Genomic DNA, 19,140 nt, shown 5'->3' with positions numbered 1-19,140 from the left:
AAAATTATAATTCTTGGACGGTTTTCATAAGTTTATTTACTCGGTCCTAATGAATATTTCCTTCTTTCCAAGAATCGGAGTGCTTCATGAACTTCAGTATCGAACATTTACGTATCAAAAATGATTGTTGAAAAGTTTTTGCTGCCTAAGGGAGATTCATCCGCCATAAAATATTAGTTGCAGAAAAAATAGGCGGAGATATTGTTTGTTCTTGAGTTGAAAGTTAAAGTTATAGTACTAGAATAAAAGGAATGTTATTGAAGTTCGAATATAACCTTTTCTTTTGACAGATTTTCTTTAACGAAATATATTTTACTATATATCTTAGTGCTTACCTAACGTTTCTAAAATAATATAAATTTACAGCTTTTTTTAAAAAAGACTTTTAAATTCATATCGGGTTTTTTAACAATCCTAAAATGACTATTGGTTTTGTCCTCATACTAAAATATACTTGGTTCTGTAGAAACTAAATTTCTCGGAAGCTGTAAAAAGGCACAAAATAAACTCTCCTTTAAAAAATATTCCAGAGAATTTCCAGGAACTTGGGGAGATTTTAAAAAGCACACAGAGCTGTCAGCCACTACAACATATGAAATGCAGTATTTGAAGCAGCGTTATACCATGGGACTATTTACTATGCATCGGTGTCCAAGAAATGACCCTCTGAGAGGGAAGCCAATGTGACACTTCAGGATCAACGGATCTTGCTGACCATCGTCTTTGAATGTCCTTGACAGAAATCATTTCTGGTATTTGAAATATTTATTGAAAAATATATTAATCCTTTTAACTATTCCTCTTCTTAAGAAAACCAAAATTGAAATTGTATAATTGTCGTCATTGCTGAAGTATTATATGGATAGGAGTCCTCCAAGAACATATGATAGTCGTTTTAGGACCAGATTTTAGTCGTTAGGAATAAATTCGGGGCAAGAAGGAGGATGGACATACAACTCCAGTGCAGCCTTTGCAACAGTTTTTATGAACACAGTGCTGCATAATGATGTCTCATTTTATATATCTTTGATGAAGAAATCAGACATCTGAGATTGGAATCAACGTTTGACATCCGTCTGCATGTTAGCATCGTTGAAGAAAGGCTGCCTGGTAAAAAAGTCTTTTCTGAGCCTGAAACATACTGCAGGATTGCATCGTGCTGGCAGAATGACGTTCAACCTTATTCGTCGCTTCGTAGATAACAGCTTCGGCTGAAGTTCTGCTGGAGGTGCTTGTCTATCCTGCTTTAAGTCCTGAATCTACTACTAGTGACTATTATCTGTTCTTGGAAGCGAAAACCGTCTATTCTTGGAATTGACTATCACCTATTCTATTAAGGCAGTGCTTCAAGAAATTATTATGTACATAAATCAATTGTTTAACTTCCATCTGTAGTCTCCCATTAACTAGTACTGATACTGAGCATTAATAATTCTTTTCTCTTGCATTTAATCTTCTCGTCCATTCGAATGAATTTTTTTCCTGTCTCTCTCGATGGATGCTGTCTGTGTTGCCAAGAACAGTCACTACGAGAAATTATTATGCTCATAAATCAATTGTTTAACTTCCATCTGTACTGTATTCATTTTCTTCTTACCTTGGAACGTTAATAATTTTTTTTTACATCCATCAAAAGTTCACCTATTTTCCTTTATTTTTTTCTACCTCTTTCATTGGATGTTTATGAGTTTTGGATTGATTCTTGTTGTCATGATAGATACATATACCCGTTATTGAATATCCATTTTCTTTTGTTAGAGGCTATTCTTTGAAAAAAAAGGCATTTAACAATTTTCTAAAGTATCATTCGGAGAAAACTGTTTGGTGGATCTATTATTATTAATTTTTATAAAATCGGAAGAATGTTACAAATCATTTATTGATATTCATTTTTGGACGAGCATTATAGCTGAGTGGGTAAAGGCGAAGTGCATGGAGAGTTGTTGATACCAATTATTTTATTTTTTGAATTATTTCGTCTTTATTCAAATTATTTTCATTTGACCTCTTGCAAGAAATTTTAACATATTTTACAAAAGCATGCAACTAACCTAAAAATAATTTAAATAATTGAAAACAGGTTAAAAAATCTACTTAAAAAACGATGTACTTAAAACTATAAGCATATACAAAATATATATAACTAACATAAATACAATTTACTTACAAAAGCATGTAACTAACCTAAAAATAATTTAAATCATCCGTTGATAACGGTTGTCATGGCAACAATCAGAATGCACATGCGTGAATTTTCTTCGCCAGCTCCGGTAACGCAAATGCGTTAATTTTTCTACGCCAGTTGGGGTAACGCTATGTAGATTATACATTTTTAATTTCCTTTATTCTGTGTTATTTTAATTCAAAAGTACTTCAGAATGAATCTGAAACATGGATTAATTAACAATGTTTCATTTTAAATGCATCAAACATTAAGCAAATAAACAGAATCGTTTGAAATAATCCGCCGAAAAATGTTAACCCTAGCTTCATTACTGTTGGGAGAAAAAAAATAAAAATTGAAGCCTTACTCATTTGGCGGTGGGGAAAATGGAAGATTTTTTTTGGCGGAAAAGTTGGCGATGGGGAAAAAGGAAGATTTTTTTTGGCGGGAAAGTTAGTTTTTAATTAATAATTAAAATTCTAATTAAAATTTCAAAAAAAGGGACCCCAGGTGCACATTCCCGACCTCTAAGGTATACATGTACCAAATTTGATAGCTATATGTCAAATGACCTGGCCTGTAGAGCGCCAACACACACACACACACATTGAGCTTTATTATAAGTATAGATAAACTGTTCCTCGTTACTGAAATGTATCATTCTTTCGGAAAACTAAATAAAATATATACAAATAAGTGCAAAAATTGTATTTTCTATTTCCGTATTCTACTACTTTTCTAGGATATCTTAAATGATCAGTTTCTTTCAAGTGTCGATTCCCTTTTTTGATAAGTCGAAGTTGCAGCTGTAAACCAATCAAAGTGAACAACATTATGCATGATTAACAAATTTCTTTGAAGTCACGAAGCTTGGATGATGCGCTACTAGACAAATATTTTCGCATGATAGTTTTTTTGTACTGAATAAATAAGCATTTCCGAAATAAGGGTTTTCATCTAAATTTTTGATTATTCACTCTCTGCAATTTTGTTGATCGAAATGTGAAATTTTGTGTGTGCATGGTTGGGTATAAGGGAAACCTTTTACTAATTGGTAATTTCATATTATAAGAGATGGGAATGTATAAAAATTCTAATTTTTTGAGATTTTCACTATCAGTTTCCCTGGTTTTCATACAATTCCTCAATTAATGGAGCTTCGAAATTAGAAGAAATACCTAGGCGCAATATTTAGGGAAATAAAACCTTGTTCCCTTTTTTGAAAACACTTTGTACGTAATAATATTTAAAAAATTGCAGTTTGATATTAGTGTAAACATTCGCTATCATTCATTGTATGTTAGTATTCGTGGGTGAAAGTAAGTAATAAAGATATTTAACTAATATTTCGGATGTGTACCAAACTAAACTGAGATGTATTATCGTATTATAAGAATTATGGCATACACCAGAAAATATCAGAATTGCCAGATTTCGGTCTTTCAAGTAACATATTGTTATAAGCCTGTATAGTTGCTTCTCAACACTGTTAGTTCTATCACCGAAAAGGGCGATTTACAATCATCTGTTTTGGATGCTGATAGGGTGCAAGGCAGTAATCCCAGAACTTGGCGTCAAACCTGGCGACTATTTGGTCATGGATTTGGAGACTTTGGCGATAAAATAGATAATGCTGGAAACGAGAATTTTAACGATCCATCCAATAGGAACTGAGATACGCCTGATTGGCCCAGAAGGTTCTCGGTCCGCCTCCCAAGAACTATAAAAGGCCGGCAGTCTCAAGCTGCAATGAATCGTAATCGCAGTCGTAGACAAGTAACGAGTCATCGAGAGGATAACAAAGCAACGGCGGAATAGTCCAGCGTTGTGTGGAGCCCAAGCTATTGCTGAATAGAGATGTGTGCCGAATTCTGTTGTCTATTGTGGAAGCAGTAGCAAGTTGTGTGTGTAGTAGCCAGTCTTGTGGTAGTGAGTCAGCAGTTGGATACACTAAACCGAAGAGACAGTGAAGAATTTCAGCTGTTTGGAGAGACTGTAGAGCGAAGCACCGAGGATCCCCTCTCCTGCTGAATTCTGTCTATAAAAAAACTTTTAGAGTGACTTTATTAGCTGGCTAATAAATTCTTTCAGTAAAGTATTGTAATTTTTAAGTTTAATCTTGACTCAGTAATTTACAGTTTTAACATATTTGTGAAGTTTTCAACTAAGTAATTAACAGATCAATGCCTTACCTGATAAAAAAAACAACATAATTTCACTTTAAAGTCAGATTTTGTTTGGTATGAAATTCTGAAAAATATTTAATGACAAAAATATTTATTATGACTCGAGAAATTATCCAAAACCGCAGTGATTCACGTATAATTTATTTGACAATAGTTCGAATCCAGATTAAAACTTCAAGAGTGTTACTTAGACTCTTCAGTCTCTTCAATGACAACCATGCTTTCTGTTTATATGGATTCCTCTTACCCACACCAAATAATAGTAGTTTATTATATTTATGTACATGGGTGAAAATTTTATCAACTTAGGAGATACATATGTTCTCCAGTCATTCAATTAACTCAACCACAAAACGGTTTATTATTTCCCACCTTGCTGTTCTACGGAGATGAGTCGTTTACACAAGTATGATGCTGATTAATGCATGCTAAGAAAACATACCTCATTTTTACCTTTAAAATACTACTACTTATTGATTTTAACAATTAATCAGATATCTTCAGTAAGGCTAGAAAACTATTAATTAAAAGTGATTTCGATAGTACAAACAACTTAAGCCTACAATACAGAATATTTTACTATTTTTAGCAATAATTATCTGATAAGATTTATAGCCCTAATTATTTTTAAGGAATGAATAGTTAGGGCAAAAAAATCTAAGGAATGAGTGAGTACTTTTGGGATGAATTTTTTGGAAAAACCTACCAAAATAGCAAGTTTTGAATATTTGCATAAAAAAAGGAAAAAAAAAAAATATTTGAGCAAATTATATTAGTTAAATGACAAACGTTTTTAAAAACTTGAAAAAAAAAAATTCTAATTTCTGAGATCATAAAACTGTTTCATAATGGACTAATCTTGAAACAGGAGTCAAATCCTTCAATGTTTCCCACTTAAGAATGAATGAAGTGATATTTCCCCATTGGGAGAAAGAGAAAATACTTTTATCAACAAGGTTTTAAAATATATTTTTGTACTTTTATCAACAAAGTTTTTTTTTAACATATTATAAAAATTAAATTATTTAATTTCCTCCAAACAAAAATTACATTCCGTGAAAATAACAGCTATGATGTCATAATTCTACCTTTAAAAACGCATCTGCTTTCAAAAAAGCATACGTAATAATAAGCAATACTGGTAAAAGCAGGTCAACCTTTTAAAAACGCATTTGCTTTCAAAGAAGAATACATAATAATAATGCAATACTGGTAAAAGCAGGTAAAAATACATGTAATTAAAAGATGAAAATTGCCATTTATGCTTTATTCAGTGCCTGCGCGATTTCGAGCTTCAATATTCATTGCCTGCCTACGCGATTTCGAGCTTCATAACCCCCTAACCAAAACAACATCTCACATGATAATAAAACCTTGTTGTTCACAGGAAATTAAAAATAACAATTGAAAGTTTAGATTTAATACAGTTAAAAGAGTTCAATGTAAGCCCTTCCAGAAATGCGAAGAGGTACGATAACTCATGCCATAATTTTTTCAGCATGCTTGGTGTGAATCTTTGAAAGGATGCAAATGAGTGTGTATGAAAATATTTCATGTTTTATTTCTGGGGCTTTATCATACAACAGGTGTTTGTTTCACTATTACCAACTAACGTTGATGAACTAAAGACATGCATTTCTGCAGGCTTCAAAGCATCATATCAAAGATACTAAAGACACTGAAAATATATGATAGGAGTTATCGTATGAGCTCTTAAATTGTGTTAAATTTAAACTTTCAATTATTATTTATAATTTCTGATGAACAGTAAAGTTGTATTTTGATTTATTTTCTATTAATAGCCCTGAAAATCTGGAATATTCCTTTATAAACGCCTTGTATATATATATATATATATATATATATATATATATATATATATATATTTCTCACCCGAAAAAATTATAATGTTAAAATAAAATGATCAGCTTTTCTCATGAGAATGCACAGTTCGGTCAATGATGGCATATTTTCATTAAAAAGTTATGCTCTGTTTCTCATAAAAATGTTAGTCAACCGATGTTTTATGCCCTTTTTCTTTGATTTTAATATCTAATTTGTCATTTTATTTAATCTAGACTTCCTGGTCGAAACGTCATTAGTTCCTCTGCTTTTTTTAATTCTCAAATGTATGATTCAATATGTTTGAAAAATAGAATTTTGGATTAAAAAACTAAATTATGTCAAATTCAATTTGTTATTCAATCTGACTCTTTTAAAAAATAGTTTAAAATTATTCAATTTTAAATTTCTTCCAACTTTCTTATATTTGTGAATATTCGAAACGAAAAGAGAATTCATTATTTTGAGGGTTTTCAGTTTCTCTTATATATATAAAAAATAAATTGCATACTTTATTCCTAAACATGATAAGGCAAAACTTTATTGTGCAAGGACAAGATAATGTTTGATATTTTTTTTTAATTTTTTTCGACCTCCTTGTAACCCACATGCATCAACCAAAAGTAATAGTGGAAAAGTTTAGTAAAGATTAGAAAAAAAAAATGGTACGGAAAATACATTTTTATCAAGGGAAAGCTTATTTTTTAACTTTCATAGAGGTATGAAAATAATTTTTGTTCATTAATATACTATAAAATCTATAAGTTTAGAAAAATTTATAAACTTTTAAATGTAAATTTAATTAAAATTTGTAAAACTTCTTATTTTAAGATTATCTATAACCCAAGAAGTAACTATATGCCAAGTTTTGTAACTCTGTACTCAACATTCTGCTCCATGAAGCGTTTTGAATGATTTTTGCATGATGTCGCAATTTTCATAGAATGTGGTAGCATGTAAACCTTAACTTGTTAAAAATAAAACGCTTTGAATTATAACATTTTTGAACAGTTTCTAATCTACAGTGAGATTAAACAGATTTTAATAACTTTACATGCACATCTAAGGCAGAAAAATTATCTAAAGAATATTAAAAATCTGTGATACAGGCTCTCTTGACATTCTAATCATACAATAAAAGAGAATAAAGATATTTTTAATGAACGCTGAATGGATAATGACTTTTCGGGCCTTGAAGACAAATTTGGCGACAATAATGTAGGTTTTGTGAAATACAGAAAATTTGGTTCTATCTTTATTAAGAACCAAGTTATGGAAAATTCCATATTCTGTCGGTTTAATCCTCTCTATGGAGTGTTGATCGAATTTGGAGCTGTTAAGGCCAAACTTTGATTAATGTTCCTGTTGTTTAACTTGTTAACCACGACATTAAATTTTGTTTAACTTATTTCGCAATGCGGAATTATTTTGCCCTGAGAAGTCATTTACGTCTGATGTAATAACAAAAAAATCGTTTTCCATTTGTTAATTATTTATTTGCAAAATCAAGTATTTCCAATTAAAAAGAGCCAATTAACAATTGATATAATTTTTTGGTATGATATTTCTTGAAATAATGAGACGTACACAAAGCAACACTGTAATCGGCACACCAAATCTCGATTATTCCCTCAAAATTCTTCAATTGCACAGTTTGCATGGTCGCATTTCTTTTGATGAATTATGTGATATGCATAGTCACTCTCGAAAGATTCGTAAATAATTTCATCCTCATGATAATTATCAGCTATATTTTGAAAAAAACAAACAAGGAAACAATTACTGAAATACACAAATGGTAAATGATGGTATATCACTAAAATGTAAAACATTCTAAAATGCAGATCGAATATACACTGTCTATTATACATATAAAAAACTTTATAATGTTGTTTGAAAATAAACTTACAGTAACGACAGAATGTAAAACGATTTTTTTAAAAAAAATTCCGTTATTATAGTGTTTGAAATTAAATTGTGCAATTTGGCAATTTTTTCTCAATGAATTATTTTTTAATTGAGGAACTCCTAATATATATGTTTTTGTCAAATACTTCTTCAGAAAATCTTTGCTCCTAGTGCGAAGGAGATCACATGTTTTTACTCGCGATTTTATCCAATTTTTAAAATTTTTAAAACTAAGAAATGTCTTTTTATTTTTTGCATGCAAAAGAATACAGATTTTTTTATACAGAAACAAATATTTTATTTTTTAAATGCCATGTCGTCGAAGTCTTCATATTCATATATATTGTTTTCGAATAATAAAGTCATTATCTAAATACCTTAAAATGAACTTTCTTACATTTTCTCTGCACAAAGAAATCATCACTCAAAAGAGTAACATTAAATCGACAAAACGTACTGAAAAGTATTTTACAATATGAACAAAACTAATAATTGGGTGCCGGCAGCACTTTTATTTAACTTGAAATCTTTCATATTTATAAGTAATCACTTTTTCATCTTTTCTTGATATTTCTGAATTTTAACATTTTGCTCTATTTTATATATTAAATTAAAGAACACAGTTGTATTAATTTAGATACAATTTGTTGTTGATAGCCAATTAATTAATTTGAAAAAATTTGTTGCCATATATTTGGCATTATCTAATAATAAATTTAAAGAAAATAATTGATTTCAACATTCTATAATATTTGTAATGGTGAAATATAAATAAAAGATTAAAAAGTAGAAATTAATCAAAATAAAAATTCATTTTCAATCTATATCTATACTTATAATAAAGCTCAATGTGTGTGTGTGTGTGTTGGCGCTCTACAGGCCAGGTCATTTGACATACAGCTATCAAATTTGGTACATGTATATCTTAGAGGTCGGGAATGTGCACCTGGGGTCCCTTTTTTTGAAATTTTAATTAGAATTTTAATTATTAATTAAAAACTAACTTTTCCGCCAAAAAAATCTTCCATTTTCCCCACCGCCAAATGAGTAAGGCTTCAATTTTTATTTTTTTTCTCCCTACAGTCATGAGGCTAGGGTTAACATTTTTCGGCGGATTATTTCAAACGATTCTGTTTATTTTCTTAATGTTTTATGCATTTAAAATTAAACATTGTTAATTAATCCATGTTTCAGATTTATTCTGAAGTACTTTTGAATTAAAATAACACAGAATAAAGGAAATTAAAAATGTATAATCTGCATAGCGTTACCCCAACTGGCGTAGAAAAATTCAAGCATTTGCGTTACCGGAGCTGGCGAAGAAATTTCACGCATGCCCATTATGATTGTTGCCATGACAACCGTTATCAACGGGCAATTTAAATTATTTTTAGGTTAGTTGCATGCTTTTGTAAATAAATTGTATTTATGTTAGTTATATATTTTTTGTATATGCTTATAGTTTTAAGTGCATCGTTTTTTAAGTAGATTTTTTTAAACCTGTTTTCAATTATTTAAATTATTTTTAGGTTAGTTGCATGCTTTTGTAATTAAATTGTATTTATATCAGTTATATATTTTTTTGTATATGCTTATAGTTTTAAGTATATCGTTTTTTAAGTAGATTTTTTTAACCTGTTTTCAATTATTTAAATTATTTTTAGGTTAGTTGCATGCTTTCGTAATTAAATTGTATTTATGTCAGTTATATATTTTTTTGTATATGCTTATAGTTTTAAGTATATCGTTTTTTAAGTAGATTTTTTTAACCTGTTTTCAATTATTTAAATTATTTTTAGGTTAGTTGCATGCTTTCGTAATTAAATTGTATTTATGTCAGTTATATATTCTTTTGTATATGCTTATAGTTTTAAGTACGTCGTTTTTTAAGTAGTTTTTTAAACCTGTTTTCGACCGATTATTTTAAAAGATTCATTTTATTTTCTTAAAGTTTGATGCATTTAAAACTAAACATTGTTAATCAATCGATCTGTTCATGATGAATCTGAGAAAATTTTGTTGACAAATTCTTGAGATATTACATAACTTAAGAAAGATATTCTTTAGTGCCCATAAAGTTTAAACGCTGAGTGACTCTATTATCAGTAATCATATTATTAAAAAAAATGCTTTGTTTCAGTAAAAAATATTATTATATTAATTGCAGTTTAGTCATTTCCATTTTAATTTTAAACATAAATTCTACCGGAACTAACAGAAAATTAGAGAGATACATATTATGTTATGGCTGAAGGACTTTATATTATTATGAGTGAATTACATGACTATCAAAATTTGAAGCTTTAAAATATTTGATGAAGAAGCTATTAAAGTAGGAATTACATAAAATATTTAATTATTAAAATTTTAACGAGCATTAAGATTGGCGAACCGGCTGGTCGCCAAAGGCGGCTAGTACACCAATAAAAGAATATTTAGAAATTTCATTATTAAATTTATTAGTTTAAAAATAAAATATCTCCTCAGTTAATTTATTATTTTAATTTTATTATAGCTCTCTCTCACTCTTACACATGCATAGATCTACTCATTTCATTAAGAATATACGATTCTAAAATCAGCAATAATTACTAAAATATGTTCTTTAAACAAAGACTTAGGTAAAAGCAATATGGTATTAAAATACAAATTGTTACATAAAATGAATATTTAATCGGGCCAGAGAAGTAGATATATTTTAATGATTTTATTTTTCTTAAAATATTTTTTTTTCTCATTTAACTGCAATTTTCAGAATTCTAAATTTTTCTTACTACCATAGCTCTGAGGAAGTTATTTATAAAGTTTAAATTTTTATAAGGATTATAGCATTAAATGTCGATATGCAATTAAAGACATTTCTAAGAATTTATTCCTTTATTTTGCTTGTTTTAGATAGTAAAACATGCTAGGTACGAAAAGAACCCAAAATTCCGAAGAAAATTTTAGAATATGTGCTTTAAAATATTCTCTAAACATCAGGTTTTAATTATTAAATTAAACCCAGTTTTGTTCCAAATACACTTTTAAAAGTTAAAAATCAAATTATTTGAAATTTTAAAAATATTTTTAAATAATATATTTAGTTTAAAATAGTTTTTTTAACGATGTTTAATGCATATATACTCTGATGCACATGTGCGTGAAATGTCTTAACTTTTAATTTTAAGAAAAATAACTAATTATTACTATCTTTCTCCTTGACTTCTCAAACGAAACAGGTGGTATGAGGTTTTTTTTGTCCATCGAACTGAAGAAGGCAGATAATAGGCAATGATTCGTATTTTTCAGTTTCGAGCTTTTTTTAATTTTTATAAAATGCAAATGTGTAGCATTTTAACCTAATTCAATTTTCCTTACAAAACAGCTCTTTATGTATTCTATATGCTTCATTTCCTTAAGAAATGACAGGTGAAAGTAATGACTTACAAAACAAAATTCTAATCGAATGAATAAAATTTCATCTTCTCGTTTCCTTGCTATATCTTTTTCACAAGACTTAATTTTATACACGAACTTTCAGTTTTATGACCGAAAACAAAACATTTGGAGAGTAACATTATCAAATTTCAATATAAAAATGGAATTTTATATTTTTTCATTGGTAACATCTTCAAGATAAATTTCTATGGAAAAACTAAATAAATGCTTATCTTATTCAGTCTGAGGCAGAAATATGAGTTTTCTGCCAAAAACATGAATATTTATTTTTCTGGTTTTATATAAATATGGATAAGAGATGCTCATCTGCCGAAGACTTCTGCATTAAATATCCGATAATTTTTACCTCTTCTTTTGCTTGAGCTCTTATATGATAATGGGCTCTTTTGAGATATTTTACAAACTCAATGTTCTAAACAGATGATCAATAGCGTTTCGCAAGAAAAACTTTTTACAAATATTTTCACTTTCTTGCATACGTCGTATAGAGAAAGTATGGTAATCTTCAAAAAATTCGATTTTGACGAATTTCCATGTTTTAGACCTCCCTGTGTTCGAAAAATGCATTTTTAGAAAATACTCTTCTGTATGTCTGTGACAAAGATGAATCAAAAATGTTTTTATCTAGACTGTTGTTTTTATCTCGACTAAATGTTTTTATCTCGACTAAATGTTTTTATCTCGACTAAATGTTTTTTTTATCTCGAATAAATGTTTTTATCTAGACTATTGTTTTTATATAGACTAAATGTTTGTATCTGGACTGTTGTTTTTATCTAGACTAAATGTTTTTATCTATTCTGTTGTTTTTATCTGGACTAAATGTTTTTATCTATTCTGTGGTTTTTATCTAGACTAAATGTTTTTTATCTAGACTAAATGTTTTTATCTAGACTGTTGTTTTTATCTAAAATAAATGTTTTTATTTACACTAAGTTTGTAGATTTGTATTAAAGTGTGAGTAACATATATTCAGAGGGAGTTCATCTACCAGGCTGTTCGAATAAAAGTTAACACGATAATTACAAAACGAAGAGAGCTACATAGATAAAATTCGTCACACAGATTTTAAATTTGTAATGTAGGCACCTGTGAAATTACATAATGCCTGTCTGTCGGTCTCTATTTTCAGAAACATGCAAACGCGATAATTCAAAAACGTAATGGCTTAAATACATCAAATTTTGTATGAGAATTTGTGACTACAAGTGCAATTTTGAGCCAAATATTTGTTTCAATCTCTTTAAAAAAGCTTGTCTGAATCCCTAATTCAATTTTTGGACACTACTAACCGCATGCCAGTCAATATTCGCCTAATAACTCGTCACAGAGGACAAGTAGATTCAATAAAAATGCGGAATTTATGCCAAAAGTTAGTATTTCCTAACTATTATATGCAACTGCCATATAAGGCTTTCTCTGTGATTAACCCTTTATTAGAGAGTATGCGAGGACGTTTTGGGGAGCTTTTTTTGGTTCCGCTGTTTTAAGCGAAATATTCCTTGACTTTCATTATGCAGGGGGAACAGCCAATGATGTCTTTATTATTACTTACAGATGTAAATATTGGTGTGGTATCTTTTTAACAAAATTTAAGTTGAGGCACAACATCCTCCAGTTTATTTCTGGCAATTTCAGTTTACGAAAATTTGAACTATTCAATGCATATACAGAATATAAAGCACGGTTTTAGAGGAGTTTGCTTAAAATTAATACATTTCGTTCACAAAAGTTCAATTTTTTTTTAAAAAAAATTCAGTTTTGTTAATTAAATTGTGCTGAACTTAATTTTTAATTTGAATTTAAAATAATTAAAAATAAAATAAAGTAATAAAAAAAATAAGTAACGGAAAATTGGAGACAGAGTAATAAATTATATATTGTGATTTTCTTCTTGAACTTATTTATTTTTTGATGAAATCATGAATAGTTTAAAAATTATAAATTAAAGATTTAACTGAAATTGATAAACAGTTACCATTAAACAGCAAGCGAGCTAATCGTCAAATGAGGTTAGTTCAATATACAGCTGTGTTCGCCTCAGAATTTTTTTGAATGATTCTTTTCTTGAAATTATAGATATTGTTACGAAAATAATTCTGCATACATAAAATTCGGGTTCACTGTAGTGGGTTGTAACAGTCGGCGGGCCTCAGTAATAAATAATGGCGTTTATTAAAACGAAGACAAGATGATAAATACATAGGCGAGACGTACACGTACACACACAATACACATCAGCACACTACAACAAATAGAGCCCAAAAGTAGAAATCGGTAATAAACAACAAAGCGGTAAGAAAGAACTCAGCAAGAAGAGAGAATTCATGTAGCTATTCACTAAGTTCTCTCCAAACGTCTGCGAACCCCCTTTCTTTACCTCTACTCACCTGCCAACTCACTAATATATGACTGGCTACTCAGCAAAGGACGCGATACTGCTTCAATTGCGAACTCCAAAAATCTGCATACGACTCAGTTCTTAAAATCAGGAAAATCGCTTGAGATCCATTAGACATTTGAGCTTCGTTGGACTGATCCAACTGATTCTTTGCTGAAAATCCATGCGACTCAACACATACTGACTCCAGCTCGGTCTGCCGGCCTTCTATAGCTTCGGGAGCAAAGCACGAAAGGTTCTTTAAGAATCAGTTTAATTCCTTTGGTCCTATAAGCAAATAGGTCCTATCCTATATTTGGTTTGGTTTCCTTTTGGTCATATTGGCAAAATTCTTGAAAATTTTAGTGTCGTTCGTTTTGTTGCCAAATTCGCCAAATCGCCCAATGGGAGTCAAGCCCGGTGTCCATTGAATCGATATCTAATAGAAGTGTACGTATTTTTTTTAACGATGGAAATAACTATGCTGGGAAACAACAGTACAGATTCGTAACATTATTTTATCTATTTTCTTATACTCAGCTTCACACAGAATAAATGCAAAAAATTATTAAAAAAACTATTCTGTAGCATCGTTTGACTTTACATTATAATTTTCTATTTCGATAGAGAGATGTATTTTGTACTACAGATGGGGTAATATTTGTAATAGCATTTTCATTTTTTTACAAGGCTTCTATTCTGTTTTAAAGATGTTTCTAGCTCATTTCATAAAATCACTTATAAGATGAACGCAAATTTTCTAAATATAAGTCTGTACGAAGTTTTTAAAAATCTTTTTTACGATTTTCAATAAAACTCTTGTAATTTTTAGAAGGAAAGCTCAAAATTAAAATCCATCATAAACTTCAGTACGAAAGTAAGTTAAACAAACAAACAAAACAAAAAAAAGAGCGAGAGAGTAACAATGGTTGAGACATAATTGCCGCCCCAGGTATATTACTTCTTCGTCATAAACGAGCTCAAAGCAAATAGTTGGAAACAACACTTGCTTTTTAGACTGAAGGTTTAAAACAAGAGTATTATGAATTCAAAGAGTTTTGAGAAGCTCGTGTATTCCAAGGAAATTTTTCTGAAAAAATATCCTTTGTCATAATTAAAATTTCCTTCTAAAGAAATTTCGAACCATAACATTCATTTGTAGAGCCACTAGAATAAAATATTTTTACATTCATGTCAATATTTGCTTAACAATCCTTTGTTCTTTTTAATAGAGGAAATATTATTTTTATATTATATACTAAATAAGAATAAAACATTTTTGTTCATTTATAATTAAATAAATTTACTTCACATTGAAAGCAAAGTGGACTTAAAATATTATAAAGCATAGATAACAAACTAAAGCAATTAGAATAGAATTTAATATCATACAATTATAAAGGGTGTCCCAAAATTAATGCAAGATATGAATTTGCCACCATTCGTACAATAAAGTGTTGGCAAACCTATTAAATAAACTATTTGATATCTGATGGTTTAGGGTCTCTAAAACGGAACGTTACACGATAGAACAAAGTGTTTTCATTGTTCAACAGTATTTCAACAATAATGAGTCTGGTATTCATATTTCGAAAATTTGAAAATGGGTCATCAGATTGTGTGATTTAACACCACTGAATTTCCTTTTATGGGGTTATTTGAAGTCAAAGGTCTATTCCAACAAGCCCAGAAGAATGCATGCATTGAAGGAGGAAATTCAACGCTGCATCAACGAAATTCAATCCCATTTATACAAAATGGTCATGGAAAATTTTGAAAAAAGAATGCGTATGTACCAGCAAAGCTGTGGATGACATTTTCCCGATATATTATTCCATACATAGCCCTATCTTGTGTACTTTACGGTTATATCAAAATATAACAATTTAAAGGGAAAAAAATGTGTGTTTTTTATTTAATTCAAATCTTGTGTGAACACGTTGTTCTATCGTGTAACGTTCCATTTTTCCTAACCCTAAACTATCAGCTGTGAAATGATTTTTTTTTAATACGGCTGCCAACACTTTACTGTACGAATGGTGACAAATTCAAATCTAGCGTTAATTTTGGAACACCCTTTATTTTTAGAAGAAATTATTGTTTACTTATGAGCTTGAAACTCCATGAGCTTGTTTTTCAGAAATAAGGTTGGTTAAATTATTTTAATTTCACTACAAACTTTGTATATATAAATTGATATTTATATTCTTTGAGCTAATTGTTTTTTTTTTTAATTTCATGTTACATGTTATGGTAGTATTTGAGAGTTATTATTATTTTAGTTTATTTATATTTGTTCGTTTGAAACACACGGGAGAGCACCTCGAAATGAGGATGAGATGCTTCCAGCATGGTGGTTGGATTTCGCCACCCTGGAGGGCACACTAATAGGTGGGGGATCTGACTCCTCCCATCGATGACCGTGGTTGTACCGTTGCCGGTGACGGCCCTTAGGACTCAACCACAATTCCAGCCAATGTTGCTGTTGCGCCGGTCCGGTCATTCAGTTTTTATGGTTTAAATCCGTGTGACTTCATGGCGGGTCGGAGAGTTAGATGGCTGACTTACATTAGTTCGTTTCGTTATCAACATGAATGTCCTTAAAAAATGTGAAATCTCACTATGTAACTTTCCGTACCATTTAACAACTAATAGACAATTATCAACAAACACTTTCTAATTTCTCAAACCACATTATATATTATTCTACGCCTATTTTAGGTTTGAAAGTATTTTAGATGCATTAAATACACTATTACACATAATTAATGAAATGGCTACCAAAATCATTCAGCTTACTGAAAACATTTCTGAATTTCCTTAATACATTTAAATGCATTGTTCGAATTTTCTATAAGAATTTGTAAGATAAAAAAAAAGGGAGCGAACATTCGTCAGGTGATAATCCAGAGATTTAGAGAATAATAAAAACCAGATCTTCTCAAAATTAAATCTCATACTCTGAAATAAAAGAACCCCCCACCCCCGTCTTTTCACTTTTTAAATTTGTCTTTTTGTTTATCTTGATCAATTTTACCACAGGGTCGTGGATTATCTATATCCTGTAAATTATATTCATGGTACATGATACATGAACAATGATACAACTCGCAATCAACAAAATAATGTCTATTCGTTCTTTCTTAGTTAATGGCCTTTTTCTTTTCAATTAGTTCAAGTTTTTGAAAACTAAGAAAAGCAAAGACATTAGTCATTGTTCTCACAATTTCTTTGGTGTCTTAAAACTAACCAAATAGAAAAAAATTTCTCTTGCTGAGAAATGTTGATTAGCATATTTTATTTGCTGGAAATATACTGGTTTATGGTTTAAAAACATATTTAAGGATGAAGAATTTAACAGTAATGTTTCTTGGTCTAATTGCTATTTCGCTTAGTTTTCAAGATTTCAAATTAATTATCAAAATAGATTTTCGTTTCATTTCAGATTTTCAAAAATTTTAAACGTAAAATTGAATATGCCAGTTGAGGCAATGGATGCATTTCAATAATAATTTTTTTATTTTTTCTATAAAATATGTACTTGAAATTAAATAAAGCTCTACTGCAAATCTATTTATTTCTCAGATAATAATCTAAATATTATCAACACGTTTTACAGAAATTTCATGCTAATCTATGAAAAACATAATAAAATTGTTATAAAATTTAGCAATTCTAGTACAGAAATTGTCTTCAATGAAAGGTAACAAATGTAAGTGGTTTCCTCGAAACTTTATCGTATTCTCTCTAATAAGGATGTTGTCCCCCTCGCACCCGCATAAAATTCCCGACCTTGGACAAGCCCATGAATGCTTTCAGATTTTTATTTTCAGAGTTCTACACATAAAAATTGTGTGATTCATACTTAAGTATATTATTAATAGAAATATATTCAAAAACTTAGAACTGATAATATTTTATATTCCTTGGTAGCTGAGGACAAAATCGAATACGTTTCAGAGTTATGAAAGTATAATTCCAACACAGAGCTTGGATGCAGTGAATTTAAGCAGAATTCCAGCTTCAAAATTAGACATCTCAGGTTCGAGATCCGATTTCGTGGAGGTTCCATCAAGCGTACGTTAAATCCATTGAGATCCAAACGTTCTTCCTCTGCTGGGATTTTTAAATTTGCAATAAGGTAAAACAAAACAGATTGCATTTTTTCTATCGACCCATGGGAGAAAATGACTGGTTTCATTTCAAAATAATCTTGTAATAGTTTAAAAAAAATCCGGAAATTTCAAATACGGAGTTTTATCTAACTCAACGATTCTATTCTTATTCAGTGGTATGCATGTTTGTCCAAAGTAATATTGATAAACAGGATATCCATCATACGTCCAGCAACGGATTGTAAAACCCTCCGCGATTTTGCGCATGCGTTAGGATGGGTCTAATTCTTCAAAATAGGGGTGAAAGAAAAAAAGAGGAGATGTTTACATTTACTAGTATCTAATAGGCGAAGTCCAAGGTCGAAGGGAATACTGGAAATGCACTTATCGTTCCGCGTCTCACCCCTTAATGAGATGGAGTCGTCGAAATGTGGTCGTCTCAGAATCCGTTGACGAACTATAAATACTAACCAGTGGGGTTATCACCTTGAAACTTTCTCGCATACTCTTCAAAGAAGCCTCCTCCCCCTTCTTTGCATAAAAGTATGGATATTGGGTAAGGCCTTGAAATTGTCTTGCATGGCATTAGCAAACAATGGTTAAGGTATACAGACTTTTGCCATGAATTAAATCTTTTTTAATCTATTGCATGAATATGTATTTTTAACACTTTTTTATTAAAGTACAGACCGACAGATGGCCAACAATTTCACATATTTCATTCAAAAGGTGATAAAAATTAATAGTTTAGATGCCAAAATGTGTATTTATCGAATTCACTTGTAAGCAAACAATCAGATTAAGAACTTCCTGTGAATGGATTTCGTTTAAAATAGGATAGAAATTAGCGGATTTGATTATTAATCCATATACTGAATTTTATTGTCTTTATTTCAAAGTGTATGAGAGATTGTGTTCACAGATAGACAGATGTACATGATGCAAAAATGTGTTTTTCGAATTCAAGGAGGTCTGAAACATGGAGATTCGTCAAAAGATTGAGTTGGAATTTTTTGATGATTACAATAATTCTTTTGTGCTTCGTAAACGGGAAAATTAAAAGCTTTTTAAAATTGTGAATTTTTTCTAATTGCACTTTAATTT

Source organism: Argiope bruennichi, chromosome 9, assembly GCF_947563725.1.
Source record: "Argiope bruennichi chromosome 9, qqArgBrue1.1, whole genome shotgun sequence".
Classification (NCBI taxonomy): domain Eukaryota; kingdom Metazoa; phylum Arthropoda; class Arachnida; order Araneae; family Araneidae; genus Argiope; species Argiope bruennichi.
This window is presented reverse-complemented; position numbering follows the sequence as displayed.